This window comes from Neofelis nebulosa, chromosome 8, assembly GCF_028018385.1.
Source record: "Neofelis nebulosa isolate mNeoNeb1 chromosome 8, mNeoNeb1.pri, whole genome shotgun sequence".
Lineage (NCBI taxonomy): Eukaryota > Metazoa > Chordata > Mammalia > Carnivora > Felidae > Neofelis > Neofelis nebulosa.
The window spans coordinates 21,429,622-21,451,168 of record NC_080789.1 but is presented as its reverse complement, the minus strand read 5'-3'; the positions used below and the strand labels follow the sequence as shown (position 1 = coordinate 21,451,168).

The following is a 21,547-nucleotide window of genomic DNA, read 5'->3' as shown; positions in this document are numbered from 1 at the left end:
CACCCAGGCACCTCTAGAGTTTATTATTTTTTTAATGCAAACTGCATGCATGGAAATAACATGTTCCAGTGTTGGCCATGCATTATACTCCCCTTAAGACAATAAAGAATTAGGATTTATATCAATGAGTAAGATAGAACAGTCCTCTCAAACAGTTTTTTATCTTGGTTTTGAAATTTTTAGTTTGGTGGTGTTTGTCTTTGCATAGCAAACTGATACTGTTCACCTCCTTCATGTCCCAAATCCCTTTAAACATTTCAGGTGGAGAAGGGAGGGAAGTAAATGAGATCAGGGAGGAATACACAGGGAACACTTCAGTGCTATTTGTGATATATTATTTCTCAAGCTGGATGGTGAGCACACGGGTGCTCATTGTATTAGAATCTACACTGTGTATGTGAAACAGTTCACAGTGTATTTTGATAGAAGAGTAAATCTGTAAGTGACTCTAGGAAACACAAAGGGTGCTATTGATGAACAAAGTGGAAGAATTCCTAAAAGATGGAAAACAATGGCGTTAGATTGTTAGTGAATCAAGAAGAATATTCATGTCCCAAATCAGGGCAGGAGAAAACTACTAAAGATAAAATAATTCCAGAGATACTTTAATGTCAGGGCAAATGTCAGGAGAATAGGAGATAATGGGTGAGCCATTAAAAGAATGAATTGGAAACAACTGAGCCCTACTCACTTTCTTGGAATGGAGGCTCAGCAAAAAGAGAAAGTGTAAGGGTTGGACAATCTAAATAGTTTTATATTCACTAAAGTCATCAGAGTAAAAGGAAAAAAATATTAAAGGGAGTGGTGGATTGTGGCACTCATCTCTGGCTAAAGATAGGAGCTCAGACCTCATTAGAAAGAAGTCTGACAGGGCAGGGCCCTCGGCACTTAGCACACCTCTCTCTTGCTGAGGAAAGGCACCACAGTTAGAACTTAGATTCATCAACAGGTAAACAGGAATTCATTAAAAAAAAAAAAAAAAAGACAACCAAGCATTAAACATTTGAATGATACTTAAACACCACAAGAGGTACACCAAATCCAAAAAAAAAGAATGAACCCCTAAGGGAATAAAGTAAACTTTATACTATTCTCTGAGAGACTAATGAGGCAATTGTATCTATCACAACAGGTTACTATAACAAAGATCATAGAAATTAAAAATAGGATTACTTATGCTTAATTGATGGGTTGAATAGCAAAATGGACACTACTTAAAATTTAAAAAAAAGGCTGAGGGAATTTTCCCAGAGTGTAGCACAAGTGAGCAAGCTCTAGGATGGCTGGGGAAAGAAGCTAGCAAACATTGACAATATAGGCTATGTTGTCCCCCTGATACTATGATCCTCTCCTATCGAGAGGCCTTTTGATGAGCTTGCACACAAAACACAAATAACCTCACACTTGGGGACCGTTCATCCACATAACTTCTTTCCTAAAGCTTCTAGTTCCCAGGTTTCTTGTAGTTTTCAAGTCTCTCATCCTCTGGTCAAACCATTAGCCATTATCCCCATCCAATATGTTCACGCACATTGGACAAGAGATGCCCCTCTTGGTTCTGCCCTCTGGGATCATTTCTCTTCCCCACTGCAGGTTAGGCATGCACAGAGCAGCATGTCAATGTCAAGCGGACGGTGGTATCTGCAAGATTGGACTCAGGCTGGACAAGTAAATTCCATGGGCTCACACTTAGAGCACCTACTCTTACTGCACTGTTTGTTTCACCTGGCCCATATCTGTGACCTTATGGAGGTTACCTAATACCAGAGAAAAAATTCAAACCTGATTTACAGGTGGCTCTACGTGATATGGGTAGTACCAGCCAGAAACACAGTGCTGGCACAGATCAATTGTTGAATTATTATACTCATGTATGAATCAGACAACAAGAGTTACCCAATAGTATCACTGGCCACAGAGTTAAGTGACAAGAGCTGGGGCTGCAATGCTAACTTGTTGGTTTTTATGGTCAAAAAGCTTTCTAGCACATTAGCAATTGCATTATAAAGCCACTTCCAAATCCACTTGTACAGAGTAAAGGGAAGAAAGATTTCTAGAAAAAAAGGTCTCAAGAAGGCTTTCAGTCTTAAACATTCTCTATATAAATTATAAGAGGAGAAAAGTTTCATCTCAACATTTATTCCTCTGAGTTAGAAAATCTTTTATTTACCTGGGTAGTATCTGAGAATGTGCATAAGAAGTTAAACAGAGTCTTAAGCATTATGAATCAGACTGTTAATTCTCACAGAAATTTACTGAATGTTCCAACAGTAGGTAATCTTCTCAATGATTGGAGTTGGACTTTATTTATGCAGAGAAAAAAAGATTTTGCGTGTAAGTCCTCCCTCTAAATGGTCTAACCTAAAATCGAATGATAATACCCTTGGGAATTCTTTTTAAGTGGAATAACTGTAATTTGTGGAACTGTCACTAGGTGGAGTGGCACTGTTGGGTTAGGAATTCATGCCTGGGAACTTTCAAAAACCATTCGGTAGAAGTCAATTTGTAAACAAGTTCAGTTGAATAATGGTATGTATATATGTTGATCAAAACAAGCTTTATTAGGGAATGTTATAAGAAATTGTCATTCACTTCATACAATAGTAAAACATTTCAAGCATTGCTGAACAGTTCTTAGTAATTCCACGAATTCTAATTTGGATTTTGCCTAAATCCAGGTGCTCACTTGCTAACATTTTCCCTTCTGAACTCAAATAGGTCAAGTAGTAAATCAAGCTCTCTGACACCAGAGCCCGTATCCTCATGTTACCTACCATACTACATGCATACCTTTGTATCTTTGATATTTCTGGTCCAATCTTAGAAATACAAATCTAAACATGTATATTTTTATTCTAAAAATTTGAAACAAAATTAAATAGGCTCAGAGGGAAGATGTTTCTTTAAAATTATATACAATCTTCTGAGCAGCAGATTGAAGGACATGGTAATATTCTTAATGCATTTCTCAAAGTCCCAGCCTTTCATAGTAATGGTAAGCAATGTTCACATAGAATATTAAAATGGAGACTTTACTAATAAGGAGACTCTGCCCTGCATCCCCTCCAATAAAGAGCATGTGGCTGCATGTTTCCAGGGTTTTCTGATCTCTTTATAACCACCCTCCCAGGGCTTCTACCAGAGGTATATTAATTTCCTCCTCAACTCAAAAAGAACCATACACAGATTAGGGTAGTTACATCTTCCAGTGGCATAAAATTATTTATTTTAGTTTTTTTTTTTAGGGCATTAGTTAATGTTTATAAATTAAACAATTTGAGGACTCAAGGAAGTAGGTCTATTTTAGTACCCTTATTCATAGTAACTCTTTTATTTCCTTGCTTTATCATAGTCATTTATTTTTATTCTTTTAATTTTATTTTTTTAAATTTACATCCAAATTAGTTAGCATATAGTGCAACAATTTCAGGAGTAGATTCCTTAGTTTCCCTTACCCATTTAGCCCATCCCCCGTCCCATAATCCCTCCAGCAACCCTCAGTTTGTTCTCCATATTTATGAGTCTCTTCTGTTTTGTCCCCCTCCGTGTTTTTATATTATTTTTGTTTCCCTTCCCTTATGTTCATCTGTTTTGTCTTTAAAATCCTCATATGAGTGAAGTCATATGATTTTTGTCTTTCTCTGACCGACTAATTCACTTAGCATAATACCCTCCAGTTCCATCCGCATAGTTGCAAATGGCAAGATTTCATTCTTTTTGATTGCCGAGTTAGTGCTGCTATAAACATGGAGGTGCATATGTCCTTCTGAAACAGCACCCCTGTATCTCTTGGATAAATGCCTAGTATTGCAATTGCTGAGTCATAGGGTAGTTCTATTTTTAGTTTTTTGAGGAACCTCCATACTGTTTTCCAGAGTGGCTGCACCTGTTTGCATTCCCACCAGCAGTGCAAAAAATCCTCTTTCTCTGCATCCTCGCCAACATCTGTCATTGCCTGAGTTGTTATTGTTAGCCATTCTGACAGGTGTGAGGTGGTATCTCATTGTGGTTTTGATTTGTATTTCCCTGATGAGTGATGTTGAGCAATTTTTCATGTGTTGGTTGGCCATCTGGGTGTCTTCCTTGGAGAAGTGTCTATTCATATCTTTTGCCCATTTCTTCACTGGATTATTTGTTTTTTTGGGTGTTGAGTTTGATAAGTTCTTTATAGGTTTTGAGTACTAACCCTTTATCTGATAATATCGTTTGCAAATATCTTCTCCCATTCCATTGGTTGACTTTTAGTTTTGCTGATTGTTTCCTTCGCTGTGTAGAAGTTTTTTATTTTTATAGGGTCGCAATAGTTCATTTTTGCTTTTGTTTCCTTGCCCCTGGAGATGTGTTGAGTAAGAAGTTGCTGTGGCCAAGATCAAAGAGGTTTTTGCCTGCTTTCTCCTCAAGGATTTTTTTAAATTTATTTTTTAATGTTTTTATTTATATTTGAGAGAGAGAGACAGAGCATGAGCAGGGGAGGGCCAGAGAGAGAGGGAGACACAGAATCTGAAGCAGGCTCCAGGCTCTGAGCTGTCAGCACAGAGCCCGACACGGGGCTCGAACTCACGGACCTGATCATGACCTGAGCTGAAGTCAGATGCTCAACCGACTGAGCCACCCAGGCGCCCCTCTTCTCAAGGATTTTGATGGCTTCCTGTCTTACATTTAGGTCTTTCATTTTGAGCTTATTTTGTGTATGGTGTAAGAAAGTGATCCAGGTTCATTTTTCTGCATGCTGCTATCCAGTTTTCCCAGCACCATTTGCTGAAGAGACTGTCTTTATTCCATTGGATATTCTTTCCTGCTTTGTCAGAGATTAGTTGGCCATATGTTTGTGGATCCATTTCTGGGTTCTCCATTCTGTTCCATTAATCTGAGTGTCTGTTTTTATGCCAGTACCATACTATCTTGATGATTACAGCTTTGTAATACAGCTTGAAGTCTGGGATTGTGATGCCTCCTGCTTTGGTTTTCTTTTTCAAGATTGCTTTGGCTATTTGGGGTCTTTTCTGGTTCCATACAAATTTTAGGATTGTTTGTTCTAGCTCTGTGAAGAATGCTGGTGTTATTTTGATAGGGATTGCAAAAATAAGGCTTATTTTAAGGAAAAAATCAAAACACACCTAGTTAAAGGTCTAAACAGTCCCCATTGCAACCGAAGAGAAACTCTGCAGAGGACCGACCTGTGGGAAAGAGCAACCAAAACACAACAGCAAAAGGCACACAGCATATACCAGTAACACTTCCTGAAGCAACAGGCCATGGACAGTGTATGACCCCTTCTTAATATAGCATTACTCTCAGGAGTAAGAAACATAACAAGCTTTCAAAGCACACAAAAGACAGAAACCTAGACGAAATGACAAGATGGAGGAATTCTCCCCAAAAGAAAGATCAAGAAGAAATCACAACAAGGGATTTACTCAAAACATATGTATGTAATATATCGGAACAAGAACTTAGAACAATAATCATAAGAATACTAACTGGGCTTGAAAGAAGCATAGAAGACACCAGAGAAATCCTTGCTGCAAAGATAAAAGACCTAAAAACTAGTCAGGCTGAAATAAAAAATGCTATAACTGACATACAAAACAGACTGAATGTAATCACAACTAGGAAGGAGGAATCAGAGGAATGACTATGTGATAGAGAAGATAAAATTATAGAAAATAATAAAGCTGAAAAGAAGAGGGAAAGAAAATTATTAGATCACAAATACACATTTAGGGAACTCAGCAATTCTAGAAAGCACAATATTATCCATATCATAGGAGTTCCAGAAGAAGAGTGGGGAAAAGGGACAGAAGGTTTATTCGAACAAATTATAGCAGAGAACTTCCCTGATCTGGGGATGGAAACAGGCATTCAATCCAAGAGGCACACAGAACTCCCTTCAAAATAAACAAAAACAGGTCAACATCAAGACATATCATAGTGAACCTTGCAAAATATAAAGTTAAAGAGAGAATTCTGAAAGCAGCCAGGGACAAAAGGTCCTTAACCTACAAGGGTAGACACATGAGGTTAGTAGCAGACTTGTCCACAGAAACTTGGTAGGCCAGAGGGAGCGGCATGATATATTCAACATGCTAAATGGGAAAAATATACAGCCAAGAATACTTATCCAACGAGGCTACCATTAGAATAAGAGACATAAAGGGTTTCTAAGACAAGTAAAAACTGAAGGAGTTCATGAACACTAAACAAGCTCTGTGAGAAATATTAAAGGGGAAACTTTGAGCTGGAAAGAGAGACCAAAGCAAATAAGACTAGAAAGGTACAGAGACAATCAACAGGAATAGTGACTTTACAGGTAATACAATGGCACTAAATTCATATTTATCAGTGATTACTCTGAATGTAAATGGGCCAAATGCTCCAATCAAAAGACATACAGTATCAGAATGGATTAAAAAAAGAAGACCCATCAATATGATGCATACAAGACACCTCTAGATTGAAATGGAATGGCAAAGCATTTATCATGCTAATGGACATCAAAAGAAAGCTGGAATACCCATACTTGTATCAGAAAAACTATATTTTAAACCAAAGATTGTAACAAGAGATGAAGAAGGGCACTATATGATAATAAAGGGGGTCTATCCAACAAGATCTAACAATTATAAATATTTATGCCCCCAACTTGAACACCAAAAAATATAAATCAATTAATAGCAAACATAAAGAAACCGATTGATAATAGTGTAATAATACAATAGTGGGGACTTTGGGGCGCCTGGGTGGCTCAGTCGGTTAAGTGTCTGACTTCGGCTCAGGTCATGATCTCGTGGTTCACGAGTTCGAGCCCTGCATCGGGTTCTGTGCTGACAGCTCAGAGCCTGGAGCCTGCTTCCGATTCTGTGTCTCCCTCTCTCTCTGACCCTCCCCCCCATTCATGCTCTGTCTTTCTCTGCCTCAAAAAATAAATAAATGTTAAAAAAAATTTAAAAAAACAACAATAGTGGGGACTTTAACACCCCACTTACGGCAATAGATATATCATCAAAGCAGAAGATCAATAAGGAAACAATGGCTTTGAATGACATACTGGACCAGATGGACTTAACCGATATATTCAGAGCATTTCATTATTAAGAAGAATACATATTCTTTTTTAGTGCACATGGAACATTCTCCAGGATAGATTACATACTGGGTCACAAATCAGGCCTCAACCAGTACAAAAGGATTGAGATCATATTATGCATATTTTCAGACCACAACACTATGAAACTTGAAATCAACCACAAGAAAAAATTTGGAAAGACCACAGATACATGGAGTTTAAAAAGCATCCTATTAAAGAATGAATGGGTTAACCAGGAAATTAAAGAAGAAATAAAAAATACATGGATGCAAATGAAAATGAAAACATGATAGTGCAAAACCTTTGGGATGCAGCACAGGCAGTTATGGGAAGTATATAATAATATAGGCCTTACTCAAGAAGCAAGAAAAGTCTCAAATACACAACCTAACCTTACACCTAAAGGAGCTGGAAAAAGAACAGCAAATAAAGCATAAAGCCAGCAGAAGAAGGGAAATAATAAAGATTAGAGCTGAAATAAATGTTGTTGAAAAAAAAAAAACAAACCAGGGGCGCCTGGGTGGCGCAGTCGGTTAAGCGTCCGACTTCAGCCAGGTCACCATCTTGCAGTCCGTGAGTTCGAGCCCCGCGTCAGGCTCTGGGCTGATGGCTCGGAGCCTGGAGCCTGTTTCCGATTCTGTGTCTCCCTCTCTCTCTGCCCCTCCCCCGTTCATGCTCTGTCTTCTCTGTCCCAAAAATAAATAAAAAACGTTGGAAAAAAAAAACAAGAAAAAAAAACCACAGTAGAACAGATCAACGAAACTAGGAGCTGGTTCTATGAATTAAAAAAATAGATAAACCCTTAGCCAGACGTATCAAAAAGAAAAGAGAAAGGACCCAAATAAATAAAATGAATGAAAGAGGAGAGATCACAATAAACAATGCAGAAATGCAAACAATTATGAGAGAATATTATGAGCAATTATATACCAACAAATTGGGCCATCTGGAAGAAATGAATAAATTCCTAGAAACATAAAAACTACCAAAACTGAAACAGAAATAGAAAATTTGAATGGACCCATAACTAGTAAAGAAATTGAATCAGTAATAAAAAAATTTCCCAACAAACAAGAGTTCAGAACTGGATGGCTCCCCAGGGGAATTATACTAAACATTTAAAGAATAGCTAAAACCTGTTGTTTTGAAGCTTTTCTAAAAAATAAAAAAAGGAAGGAAAAGTTCCAAACTCATTCAGTGAGATAGCATTACCTTGATTCCAAAACCAGACAAAGACCCCCTTTAAAAGGAGAATTGCAAACCATTATCTCTGATGAACATGGATGCAAAAATTCTCAACAATATATTAACAAATCGAATCCAACAGTACATTAAAAGAGTCATTCACCACGATCAAATGGGATTTATTCCTTGGCTGCAGGGGTGCTTCAATATATGCAAATCAATCAACGTGATATACCACATTAATAAAAGAAAGAGTAAGAACCATATGATCCTCTCAATAGATGTAGAAAAAACATGACAAAATACAGCATCCTTTTTTTTTTTTTAATGTTTATTTATTTTTGAGAGACACAGAGAGACAGAGCATGAGCGGGGGAAGGGGCAGAGAGAGAGGGAGACACAGAATTCAAAGCAGGCTCCAGGCTCTGAGCTGTCAGCACAGAGCCCACGTGGGGCTCAAACTCATGAGCAGTGAGATCATAACCTGAGTCTGATGCTTAACTGACTGAGCTACCAGGAGCCCCTACAGTATGTATGTATGTATGTATGTATGTATGTATGTATGTATGTATGTGTATATATGTGTGTGTGTGTGTGTGTGTGTGTGTGTGTGTGTGTGTGTTGGGAGAAAGAGCAAGGGAGGGGCAGAGAATTCCAAGCAGTCTCCACGCTGTCAGTGTGGAACCCGATGCTGAGCTCTAACTCATAAACTGTGAGATCATGACCTGAACCAAAACCAAGAGTTGGATGCTTAACCAACTGATCCACCTGGGCGCCCCTTTATAGCATCCCTTCTTGGTAAAAACCCTCAAGAAAGTAGGGATAGAAGAAACATACCTTGACATCATACAGGCCACATATAAAAGACCCACAGTGATCACCATCCTCAATGGGGAAAAACTGAGAGCTTTTCCTCTAAAGTCACCAACAGGATAGGGATATCCATTCTCAACATTGCTATTGAACATAGTACTGGAAATCTTATTAGTTTCAGCAATCAGACAACAAAAGAAATAAAAGTCACCCAAACTGGCAAGGAAGAAGTCCAACTTTCACTCTTCCCAGATGACATGATACTTTATGTAGAAAAACCTAAAGACTCCACCAAAAAATTGCTAGAAGTGATACATGAATTTAGCAAAGTCGCGGGATATAAAATCAATGTACAGAAATTGGTTGCATTTCTATACACCAATAATGAAGTAGCAGAAAGAGAAATCAAGGAAATGATCCCATTTATAATTGCACCAAACCCCAGAAAATACGTGGGAATAAACTTAACCAAAGAGATAAAAGATCTGTATGCTGAAAACCTTAGAAAGCTTATGAAAGATATTGAAGACACAAAGAAATGGAAAAACATCCCATGCTCATGGATTGGAAGAACAAATATTGTTAAAATGTCTACACTACCCAAAGCAATCTACACATTTAATGCAATCCCTATAAGAATATCAAAATAACAGCTTTCCTTCCCTACTGTGTCTTATTTATTTATTTATCCTTCTAAGTCTCAGTTTCCCCTACTATAAAATGGGAGTTTTACCTCTTACTTTACAGGCCTATTGTTAGATTATAAACAATGCATATAAAATGTTTAACAAACTGCTTAAGAAAGGGAAAGGGTAGGGACGCCTGGGTGGCTCAGTCGGTTGGCTCAGTCCATGATCTCATGGTTTGTGAGTTCAAGCCCCGCATCAGAGCCTGGAGCCTGCTTCTGATTCTGTGTCTCCTCCCCCACTCATGCTCTGTCTCTCTCTGTCTCAGAAATAAATAAACATTAACAAAAGAAAGGGAAAGGGCCAATGACTGGAAATTATTTTTATTAGCATATTTACTGATAAATTACATCCATCTGTAGTTGGGAATTTCTAGAGGTACCCTATATCCTCAGGGGAAAGTAATAGGACAGTTGGGTTTTTCATTTGTAGTAGATAAAAATCACTTTTGTTTGGCTCTTCTGCCTGTCCACTGGTCTTCCTCAGAGTTATCTTCTAGTCCCTTTTCTCTTCTTATTACCTTTCCTTTGGGCCCCTTGTCTTTCCCTTATCACACTTTTCCTAACTGCTGTTGATATCTTCTGCACCTCCAAGGTGCAAATTAGGCTTGTCCTGCTTCTGTCATGGTTTGACTAAATGCAGTAAAAGATGTAACCATTAATGAATTGGGTATGTATCCCTTCTGATTGTCCTGGGTCTGGGGCTCTTCTTTGCACCTTTTGTGTCATCAGAAGGAGAAAAAAAACACAAGTAAGTAGGTGAAGTAAATAGAGAAGAGGAGTAGAGCAACAGGTTGCCTATTTTTTTTTTTTCTGAAAGGTGAAGTTTAGGGAGATGTTTGGGAGGGAGGATGGACTGGAAAAAGTAAATGCTCACAAGAAGATGGTCTAGGATTATAAATAGTAAGGAGTCTATATGTCTTTTTTTCTGGTAGTATAGACTATAGCACCTCCAGTTAATCTGCTCATGGTCATTGTAAAAAATAAATGTTATTGGATCTATGTTGCCTCACCTGTCTTGTCTGATATAATCGCTATGTAGAAGGAAACTCTTACAGAAGAGCAGAAAATCAATACACCAAACACAGTACTTTTATCATATCTGAAAAGTCAATTCTTGGAGATCAGTGGTTACCAGGGGTTGGGGGGAAGGGAAGGATGAATAGGTGAAGCATAGACTTTTAGGTCAGTGAAACTATTTCTGTATGATTCTCTGATGGTAGATACATGTCATACATTTGTCAAAACCCACATAATATAAAACACAAAGAGTGAGTACTAATGTAAACTATGAACTAATGTAAACTTGATAATGATGTATCAATGTATGTTCACAGATTGTAACAAATGTATCGCTTTGGTACAGGACGTTGATAGTGGGGAAAATATACTTATGGGGGCAGAGGATATATGGGGACTCTACTTTCTGTGCAATTTCTGTGCACTTTTTCTGTGAACCTAAACTGTTCTTTTTTAAAAAAAAATTTTTTTAATGTTTATTTTTGAGACAGAGAGAGACAGAGCATGAATGGGGGAGGGTCAGAGAGAGAGGGAGACACAGAATCTGAAGCAGGCTCCAGGCTCTGAGCTGTCAGCACAGAGCCCGATGCGGGGCTCGAACCCATGAACCGTGAGATCATGACCTGAGCCGAAGTCGGACGCCCAACCGACTGAGCCACCCAGGCGCTCCTGAAACTGTTCTTAAAAAAATAATTAAAATATCAGTTCTTCCTGAAAAAAAATTATGAAAAATGAAATTACCTTCTTTTGAAAGTGAGAGAACAGGTTTGTCACAGGTTTGTGATATTTGGAGGTATAACCACATTTCCACTTACTGTATGGATAATTTCTCAATTATTTATTTTTATTTATTTTTAATTTGAGAGAGGATGGAGGTGGTGCAGAGAAAAAGAGAGAGAGAGAGTGAGAGAATCATAAGCAGGCTCCACACTTAGCTCAGAGCCTGGTGCTGGGCTTAATCCCACAACCCTGGGATCATGACCTGAACCAAAATCAAGAGTTGGATGCTCAACTAATGGAGCCACCCAGATGCCCCAAGTTCCTCAATTCTTGTGCTATAGGATTCCAAATCATTTCATCTCCTGGTCTGTTAAGAAATAATATGTGGACTTTTCTATTATATTGTATAAGGGATCAAAATTTCAAATATATGTTTTAACTTATTGAAACTTATTTAGACATTCCCTATTTTCACAAAGGATTTCATGGGGATAACAATAAAAAACACAAGTAATACATTTATTAGATAATAGGATATCACCAAAAGAGGACCAAGTAGGGTTGTAAATAAAGAGAAAGAATATATGCTAAATGTAAAGTTAACATTTTTGCAATGATTGAATAGAAAACTTTTGTTCTGAGTTCCCACATACTGTTGGCTCTTTTTACTTTGGCTAAGTCATGTTTCAAAATTATAAAGCATACAATTCATCAAAGAAGGTAAAAGTTTTTCCTTCTATAAATTCTGAAAAAAATTATGTGGTAATGTCTTCCACAGCAGTTTTAGAGCAGACATGGACATAGATTAATTTCTACACAGCTTTTCTTTTACTGGCTTCTAAATAAAATGGAAAGTATAACATTTAAGTTTAGCTCAATGAAGACTGTTCTGTCAGAGTCTAAATACAATATATTATAGTATTTTGGTTAACACTAACCTTAAATATTTCTTTGCTTTTATTTCATCAGTTAACCCATTCCCAGCATGCTTTTTTCTTTTGCAAAAAAAAAAATATATATATGTATATATATCTGAGCTGTCAGCACAGAGCCTGATGCGGGGACTCCAACTCATGAGCTGTGAGATCATGACCCGAGCCGAAGTCAGACGCCTAACTGACTGAGCCACCCAGGCGCCCCTGAATAATACTTTTTTAAGAAAATATTTAAAAGGAATGCACACACACATTGGAGTCTTAATTATGACAGACCTGTGGCTTCATGAGGCTCTTTTCTTTTTCTTTTTGCCTTTTTTGACCAATGGCAAGCCCTTCATGAAAGAGATCTAGGGCAAGCAGCTGAATAAAACTAATTGATTTATCTGCCAGTTGATCTGTAAGAAAAAAGTTTGTGAGAAATAATGGAAACCTGAAAACAATAAATATGTCCATCACCTGGGGAACATTTAAATAAATTATGTCATAGCCTCACTGTGGAATATTTAACAGCCAGTTTGGAAGAATGAGATTTATAGCATGGAAGGATTTCATTAAATAGAAAAAACAAAACAAAACCAAAAAAACTTGCTAGTTTTTTTGGAGAATGTGTATACCACCATCTTAGTTATATATAAATGAATTCTTGAATTGCATACAAGTATATGTAAATAAATAGAAAGGTATAGAAGGCTAACCTTCAAACTATTAACCTTTGGGAAGTAGGTTTATAATGAAAAAGGTTGTTCACTTTTTATTCTATTTATTTGTGAGCTTTTAAATAATATACATACTTTTTTCAATTAATTGGAGACAGTAAAATTTTTCATTGAGATAAACTCACATACCACAAAATTCACCTTTATTTCTTTTATTTTTTAATTATTATTATCTTTTAGTAGGCGCTAATGCCCAACATCAGTGTACTCATGACCCCCTGATCAAGAGTCATGTACTCTACCAACTGAGCCAGCCAGGCACCCCAGAATCCACCCTTTTAAAATGCACAATTCAATGGTTTTTCGGTACACTCACACAGTTGTGCCACATCACTGTTATCTAAATCCAGATCATTTCATAACTCCAAAAAAAACCCTCAGACCTTAGCAGTCACTCCTCATTCCTCTCTACCCCAGTAAAATTTTTAAAATAACTTTCTTTTGTTTTAAAATTTTTAATGTTTTATTTATTTATGAGAGAGACAGAGTACGAGCAGGGGAGGGGCAGAGAGAGTGGGAGACACAGAAACGGAAGAAGGCTCCGGGCTCTGAGCTGTCAGCACAAAACCGGAAGCAGGGCTTGAACCACCAGATCATGACCTGAGCTGAAGTCAGACGCTTAACCGACTGAGCCACCCCAGCGCCCCTACCCCAGTAAATTTTTAATTAAACAATTTTAAGAATGATAATGGAATAAGTTGAAACATCTAGATTGTTGTTTCTAGGTCTTTTGTTGTTAGAATCCAAGAATTTAAGCTCTCTCCTCCTTTGGAAACAGGATGCCCAATTTTGCATAATAGTCTGATGTTTATGACAAAATGACAGAAATAAAAGTCCATCACCTTCAAATGCCTTTAGTAACAGAAGTTGTCTATCCTTTAAATATTAGCCCAAGACCCTGTGGACAATGCGGAGACAGGAGTAGGGGATAGAGGGTGAATAGTGGAAAGGGAGGAATTAGAGGAAGAGGGGACCAGGGAGTGATGGGCGAGTAGGGACGGGGGTAGGGTGGAGTGGGGTGGAAAAGGCTAGGAGTCTATGATCGGTGCAGACAAGGGTGTGGCCATCTGCTTCTCTAACTTTCATTAAATAAGTAGTCTAGGTTAAGGAAATAATTCTCCTGCTTGCCACCTCGTACTTTAATCCTTTGTTGTTCTGAGTGCAGCCTGCTGACCAGCAGCAGCATTGGCGTCATCTGGGAACTTACTAGATATGCGGAGTATCAGACCCAATCCCTGAATCCAAACTACATTTTAACAAAGTCCCCAGATGATTCGTGTGCATATTCATGTTTGTGAAGCACTGCTTTCGTGGACACCTTGGGCAGAGCAGCTCCGGAAAAAGCCGAATAGCGAGCGATTCTTTACAGCGGACCAGACAGCAGGTGGGCTGAGAAAGGGGCGGGGTCAGGAAAGGGCTGGCCCTCAGGAGGCAAGTCCAAACCACCCGCTCCTCTTAGCTGCCCTTCCCTTCAGAACATATTTGGTTAGGATCTATAGGGCTACCTGTCCTCCTTTTCCGGCAGAAGCCACCTTTAGGGCTAACGAAACTCTGCTCGCTCGGTCCTGGCCCCGGAAGCCTACTCCGGCTGCCAAGGCTACGGAATCGCGGAGTCAAAAGGACCGCCGTCAGCTAGCGCTCGGGTTCCTCCCCTAGCTCGTAACACCGCCCCCACCTGGCACTCGGTGGGCGGGGCCCAGGGAGCGTAGGCCCCGCCCCTCCAAGCCTGACGGAAGTGACGTCATGCCCTGGCCGGCCGGTCTTTCGGTCTTCTTCCCCCTCCCTAACTCTTCCTCCCCAGTCCCTCCCCTCCCCTCCCCCTTCCCTCCTCCGGCTCCAGCCTTTGAGGCCGCGCGGGTGGAGAAGGCTATGGAGTAAGCCGGCGGCCGCGGCAAGGCTCTGAGGCTGAGCAGGGGCAGCCAGGAAGCGTTTGGGGGGGCGGGGGAAACGAGCCCCAGCACCGCCCCTCCGGGGAAAGAGGGAAGAGGTGAGTGACCGCCCACGGGCACAGGGCGATCTCCTTCACCTGCCACACTCCCATCTGGGCTCTCAATGCCAGCAAGGAGGGTACGGGGAAGGACCCGCACCCGGGGTAGGCCTCCCAAGGCCCTTGGAGCTGGTGACTGTTGCCTGGTGACGGGCCTGCCGGCTGCGGGCCGGGACGGTGGACGACAGTGTGTAGCCGAGCTGGGGGACTGGCGAGCTCCGGGGAGGGGATCCGAGAGGCCCGAGTTCCCCGAAGAGGCCTTGAGGCGACGGGAGACCGGGGCCGGAGCCATCTGTGGGAGGGAGAACCCTCTTTCAGGCCTTGGAGCTCGGGTTTCCGTGGTGGAGATCTTGGTTCCCTTTTGGGAAATTGGATACTACTCCGCGACTGGGTGAGACCGCTCCAGTCAGTTCTGAGGTCTGCACCTCATTACCTGGGTTACCAAACAGCGCCCTACGGCCCGGCGTCCTTTTCAGACAGTAGCTCTAGTTCTGGAACGGAAGGTTATTGTGGGTGAGGTGGGTGGGGCAGGTGTTTTGCGAAGACTAACACTCCCCTCTGTGGCTCCCTCACTCTTCTTTTTCTAAGCGGGAGAGAAAGGGTGGAGGAAGGTTTAGATCCGTAAAGCTTGCAAAAACTTCTTGGGATCCGACTGAATACATACCAGTACTGTCAGGTCAGCCCTTATGACAGTCTTCATGAGACACTGCACTCGAGCCACTTAAAAGTGCCGTGTCAATAGTGACTTAAAATTGTAAGTGCAAACTAGTTTTTTGTAGATCAAATTCAGGAATTATTTGTATGTTGACTTTTTTTTTTTTTTTTACAATTTGGATTCTGTGAATAATAATTTTTTAAAGTAGCGTTTGCATCCCTCTCCATTCCGGAAAATTAACATAGTCTAACGAAAATGCTCCAGACCTGCCTGTCACTTTAAAAGCCAGTTGTATTCTGGTAATGGCTTGAAAGTCAGGTACTTGAAGCTTCCTTCTTTGCAGGCTTTTTTTTTTTTTTTTTTTGGTTTGGCATTGTGTCTTATTCTTTAATATAAAAATATTAATTTTAAAGTTTAAATATGGTTTGTCATTTTTAAACTAGTCATAAAAGAAACTTTTGGAGGATTGTTGTCAAGGAAAGGAACCTAATGGAAGGTGAGGACCTTCATTCTTTTCAGATCCACTTTACACACATGCTGAAACCTAGTCTTCTAAGATCCGTAAACATGCAACAGAAACACACGTATCATAGAATACTTCTGAACAAATCAATTATCGTTAGGAATAACTACCCAACTCACATGTTTGAAATTCATTATTTACCCCCCGCCCCCCCAAAATAGGTCGTCTTACTGTGTTTAACTCAGTGACTAGCTTCATCATCCATCCCTTTTTTGTAGGAGTAGAGTATGACATCTTCCTGTCTCTCATGACTCATATCACTGTCTCTTGATGTCCTGTTAATTTGGCTTCTTGAATATGTCCACTCTTCATCGTCACTACTAGTACTCTCATTCCAGCCATCATCATCTCTCATCTGAGGTATAACCAGCTTCCTCATTATGGTCTACTTGTATTTTCTGTGGCCTGCTCTGTAGTTTTCCACACCAGACTGTGTGACTGTTTCAGAATGCAGATCTAATCACATTGTCTTCATGTTTAAAACCCTTCAGTGGTTTCCATTGTTTTTTAAGAGAAACTAACATCCTTAACAACCTGTTTGGCCTCCCAGTTGCCTTTTGAACCTCATCTCCATAGTGCTTTCTGGCATTCCTTTCTCCCCTAGTCACCTTGTTCTTTCTGTTCTGCTTCAGGTACATGGCTTTTGGTTATGATGCTTCCTCTGCTTGGAAGTGCGCTTCTTTTCCTTTTCATCCAGTTCAGGGAAGACTTTCCTGGTTCAGGGAAGACTTTCCTGGTTAAGGTAGAGTCTCATAATTATATGTTCACATGACACCATTGCAGAGTTGCCATATTTATTAATACTTAATAAATTAATGAGATGTTTCTCATCTCATACTGTGTAAGTGCTTAATAAATGTTTGTTGAATGAGTGAATGAATGAATGAATGAATGAATTCAGTGCTTACTAAATGTGCCAGGAATTGTGTTAAACATTTTATGTGTCATCATCTTTAATCCTCTGAACAACCACATGATATGTGGGTGGCATTTCCCCCTTTTTATGGATTAGAAATATTGTTAGGGAGGTAGTTGGTGGTTACAGTGCTAGTAAGTATTAGAACAGGCATTTGAACCCAGGTTTCCTTGCCACTGAAGATTGTGTACTTAGTCATATCACATTTAATTCTCACACTGTGCATCAGAACACTTGAGGAGCTGCTCAAAATACAAATGCTGCCCTGACTGCACATTTATAGGTTCTGATTCCAAAGGTTTGAGACGGTAGATAGGCATCTATGTAATTAACAAATTATTCAGTCCTTTGGATGTTATTAGATGAATTTAGATGTTCATCAGAGTTTGAAAACTGTTGCCTTAGACAACAGTTCAGTGCTTTATGAGTTTCAGTTTTCACACATTTTACTCCATTGTATTTCAGATTTTGTATATTCTTAAATCAGGAAAGAACTGTAGATGTAAGAAAGTGACCTTAGTGGTCATTTAGTCTAATTTCCTACCTGATTATTCCTTTTCCCCGTTCTCCAGCTGAAGGGGCTGAATAGTGAGATGCTGCCACCCCAGTGCTGCTACTTTTTTGAAATTATGGTAATTTCAAGAATCTGCTTGACTTCCTGTAGTAAAAACTACACTAAGTACATGGGGTTCATTGAAGTGCCTTCACAAGAGTTGGATGTAATCTCTCCTCAGATCTTACTGTTTAAATTGCTGACTTGATGTTTAAGCATATATTGCCTTGTAATTTCTTATGTTGTTTTCTAAGGCTTATTGTACAGTGGTCTTAAGTTTGTAAATAGTGACGGAATGTTTTACTTCTTGTTTCTCTTACTGTACCTAGTATGGTGCTTTCTACCTGGTAGGTAATCAATAATTTGTTGAACAGATGTGTGCATCATTGTTCATTCCTAAGTCTCTTTAGTGTTTTATGTTTTTCCTAAATCAGCTTGTCTCCTGTAAGTAATCTGTTCTAGCTCAACTGATAATAATTAGATACTTTCTGTAGTTGTAAAGAGAATGATTGTACTCTGCTTGTGTGATCTTTGTTTTCTGAATAGGATTAACCATGATGGAAAGGCTAAAGAATAGTGTCCATCATTTTTTTTGAAAATTATATCTTTTTAAAGCTTGTAGTGATCTCTGAGTGTTCTCACAAGAAAAAAATGTATTTCAAGAATATATCTCAGAACCATCTTACTTTAGATGTAAACAGATACACATTGCATATGGGAGTGTAGGTATGACATTTTTTCTCAAATTTTATGAATCATTTTACCAAAATCATTTGTGTCATGTTAATGTAATTCTTATTTTGAATTACAAAATTTCATTTTACGAATACCTAACTGTATAAATCACTGTATAAGTGGTATTCTTTTATATTCAGGCATTTATATGGAGAGAAATCTCAGACCCTTGTGCTTCTTTAACGAATAAAGCAAACTATTTTGAGTTCATTGGTATTTATTTGTACTGTTCACCTAGTGGTCAGTGTGTATTATTTTATGCTTATTGAAAGTCTCGTTTCTGCTAGGTGCCGTGAGACTAACAAGTACTAAACTTTATTTCATTATCAGATGTAATTATAGTAACTTTTAAATTTGCATTACAGTATTTACAACATAAATGTGAGCTAATTCTACTTTTTGATATTTTATTCTTGGGGAAATAAGGGATTCTTGGCAGTTGTGTTACTTGAAAATGTAGGAATTTTTTTAAGTTTAAATCTAATTTTACCTACTCTATTCCTGCTGTATCTAGAGTTTGTAAGTAGGCAGAACTGTAAGAATTGCCAATTCCTTTCAGCTACCTGCCATCAGGTGCTGTAACAGTCAACCCACTTTCTGCCAGCTGCTTGTAAAATCTGATATTACAGATTTACCTTCTGGTTCTACCAAAAACCAAGTGATGACTGAGCCAGATACAGAGAGATATAATCTTGGAATCATAATTAAGTTGTCCCAAATCTTATTTTGCCTGGATTCAGGAGGGAAAGATGATTGAATTTCACGTGTATTCTACTAAATGGTATACAAGGGGAAATGGCTTATATGAATGGATATTTCTGTCATTTGTAACTATCTTTCGGAAAATACGGGCTTTTTTTCTTTATTCAACAATCAAGTGAAAATTTGAAAAGCTAACATTTTAAGAAAGGATATTTGGACTCTAGTTTACTTATATGTCAGAGGAATATTGCTAATAATTCAAAATCTCATTTAAGTTCAGGTCTTTTTTAAAAAGTTTATTTATTTATTTTGAGAGAAAGAAAGAGAGTGTGTGAACAGGGGTGGGGCAGAGAGAGAATCCTAAGCAGACTCCACACTGTCAGTGCAGAACCAGATGTGGGGCTTGAACCCATGAACCATGAGATTATGACCTGAGCCGAAATCAAGAGTTGGACGCTTAACCTACTGAGCTACCCAGCTGCCCCAGGTTCAGGTTTCTTTCTTTCTTTCTTTTTTTTTTTTTTTTTTTAAATTTACATCCAAATTAGTTAGCATATAATGCAACAATGATTTCAGGAGTAGATTCCTTACTGCCCCTTACCCATTTAGCCCATCCCCCCTCCCACAACCCGTCCATAAACCCTCAGTTTATGAGTCTCTTCTGTTTTGTCCCCCTCCCTGTTTTTATATTCTTTTTGTTTCCCTTCCCTTATGTTCATCTGTTTTGTCTCTTAAAGTCCTCATATGAGTGAAGTCATATGATTTTTGTCTTTCTCTGACTGACTAATTTCACTTAGCATAATACCCTCCAGTTCCATCCACGTAGTTGCAAATGGCAAGATTTCATTCTTTTTGATTGCCAAGTAATACTCCATTGTATATATATACCACATCTTCTTTATCCATTCATCCATCGATGGGACATTTGGGCTCTTTCCATACTTTGGCTATTGTTGACAGTGCTGCCATAAACATGGGGGTGCATGTGTCCCTTTGAAACAGTACCCCTGTATCCCTTGGATAAATGCCTAGTAGTACAATTGCTGGATTGTAGGGTAGTTCTATTTTTAGTTTTTTGCGGAACCTCCATACTGTTTTCCAGAGTGGTTGCACCAAGCTTGCATTCCCAAGGTTTCTTTTAAAAGCTCTCCTTGGCAACCTTTTTCAAGCTCACAGCCTTAACTACTGTACTGCTTTTTAAGCTCATGGTGCCCAAAGTTTAGTCTTCAGTCAAGACTTTTTTTCTAAGTTTTTGGCCTATATATCTAAAAACCTACTAGATCTATCTCCATGTGAATGTCATTCAGGCAACTCAACTTCAAAATGTCAAAAATTGAATTCTTCCTCTCAAAAACAGAGTTATCTCTTGTAAGTCTTATAAACCTTGGTGAATGGCTTCACTCTCCACCTAGACTCTGAAATGGGAGACCTGATTGGGATTCCTAGTTTTGTCCCTTTCTTTTATCTAATAGGTCACGAAGTTCGCTTAGTTCTAACTCGTACTTGTTTTTTTTTTCCTTTCTTTTCCTTCCTTACTGCTATTATCTTACTTCAGCAACCTCTCCCTCTGTTTTTTTTATTTTTTTGAGAGAGAGAGAGAGAGAGAGAGAGAGAGAGAGCAAGTAGGGGAGAGGGGCAGAGGGAGAGAGAATCCCAAGCAGGCTCCATGTTCAGTGCAGAGCGATATGGGGCTTGATCCCACGACCCTGGGATCATGACCTGAGCTGAAATCAAAAGTTGGACGCTCAACCAGCTGAGCCACCCAGCACCCCAATCTCTTCCTCTTTTAAATTTTGTTTAAGGGGCGCCTGGGTGGCGCAGTCGGTTAAGCGTCCGACTTCAGCCAGGTCACGATCTCGCGGTCCGTGAGTTCGAGCCCCGCGTCGGGCTCTGGGCTGATGGCTCGGAGCCTGGAGCCTGTTTCCGATTCTGTGTCTCCCTCTGTCTCTGCCCCTCCCCCGTTCATGCTCTGTCTCTGTCTGTCCCAAAAATAAATAAAAAACATTAAAAAAAAAAAATTTTGTTTAAAATTTGATGTATGTAAAAGTGCATAGCAAAGTTTAATATGTAGTTATAAAATAAGCATCCATATAACTAACACCTTTGAAACATCCCCTCTTCCCGCCATCTCTTCCCTGTCTTCCTTGTCCTTATTTCCAAGTGTCCTTGTCCTTTCCTTTGTTTTCTTGCTTTGTATACATTGTAAATTATATCATCCCTCACTGTGTATGTAGTTCATCACACTGATGTTCCCTTTAGTCTTGCCATATTCCCTCCTTCCACTCCTAGTATATCTTTCACTTTGCTTGATA

At 39.2% G+C, this 21,547-nt stretch overlaps 1 protein-coding gene across 3 annotated transcripts in view; it reads left to right on the top strand.

Annotated features, from left to right (window-relative positions):
• Window positions 1-14,945: 14,945 nt before the first annotated feature.
• SCYL2 (SCY1 like pseudokinase 2) overlaps window positions 14,946-21,547 on the top strand; it is a 70,483-nt gene continuing 63,881 nt past the window's right edge. Inside the window, exons 1-2 of one of the 3 annotated variants that reach the window (XM_058741660.1) lie at window positions 14,946-15,151; window positions 16,962-17,071. The gene's annotated coding sequence lies outside the window, so the exon portion shown is untranslated. Of the gene's footprint in view, window positions 15,152-15,455; window positions 15,569-16,961; window positions 17,072-21,547 lie in introns of those variants that run through there. The other 2 variants (XM_058741659.1, XM_058741661.1) reach the window with 2 other exon arrangements.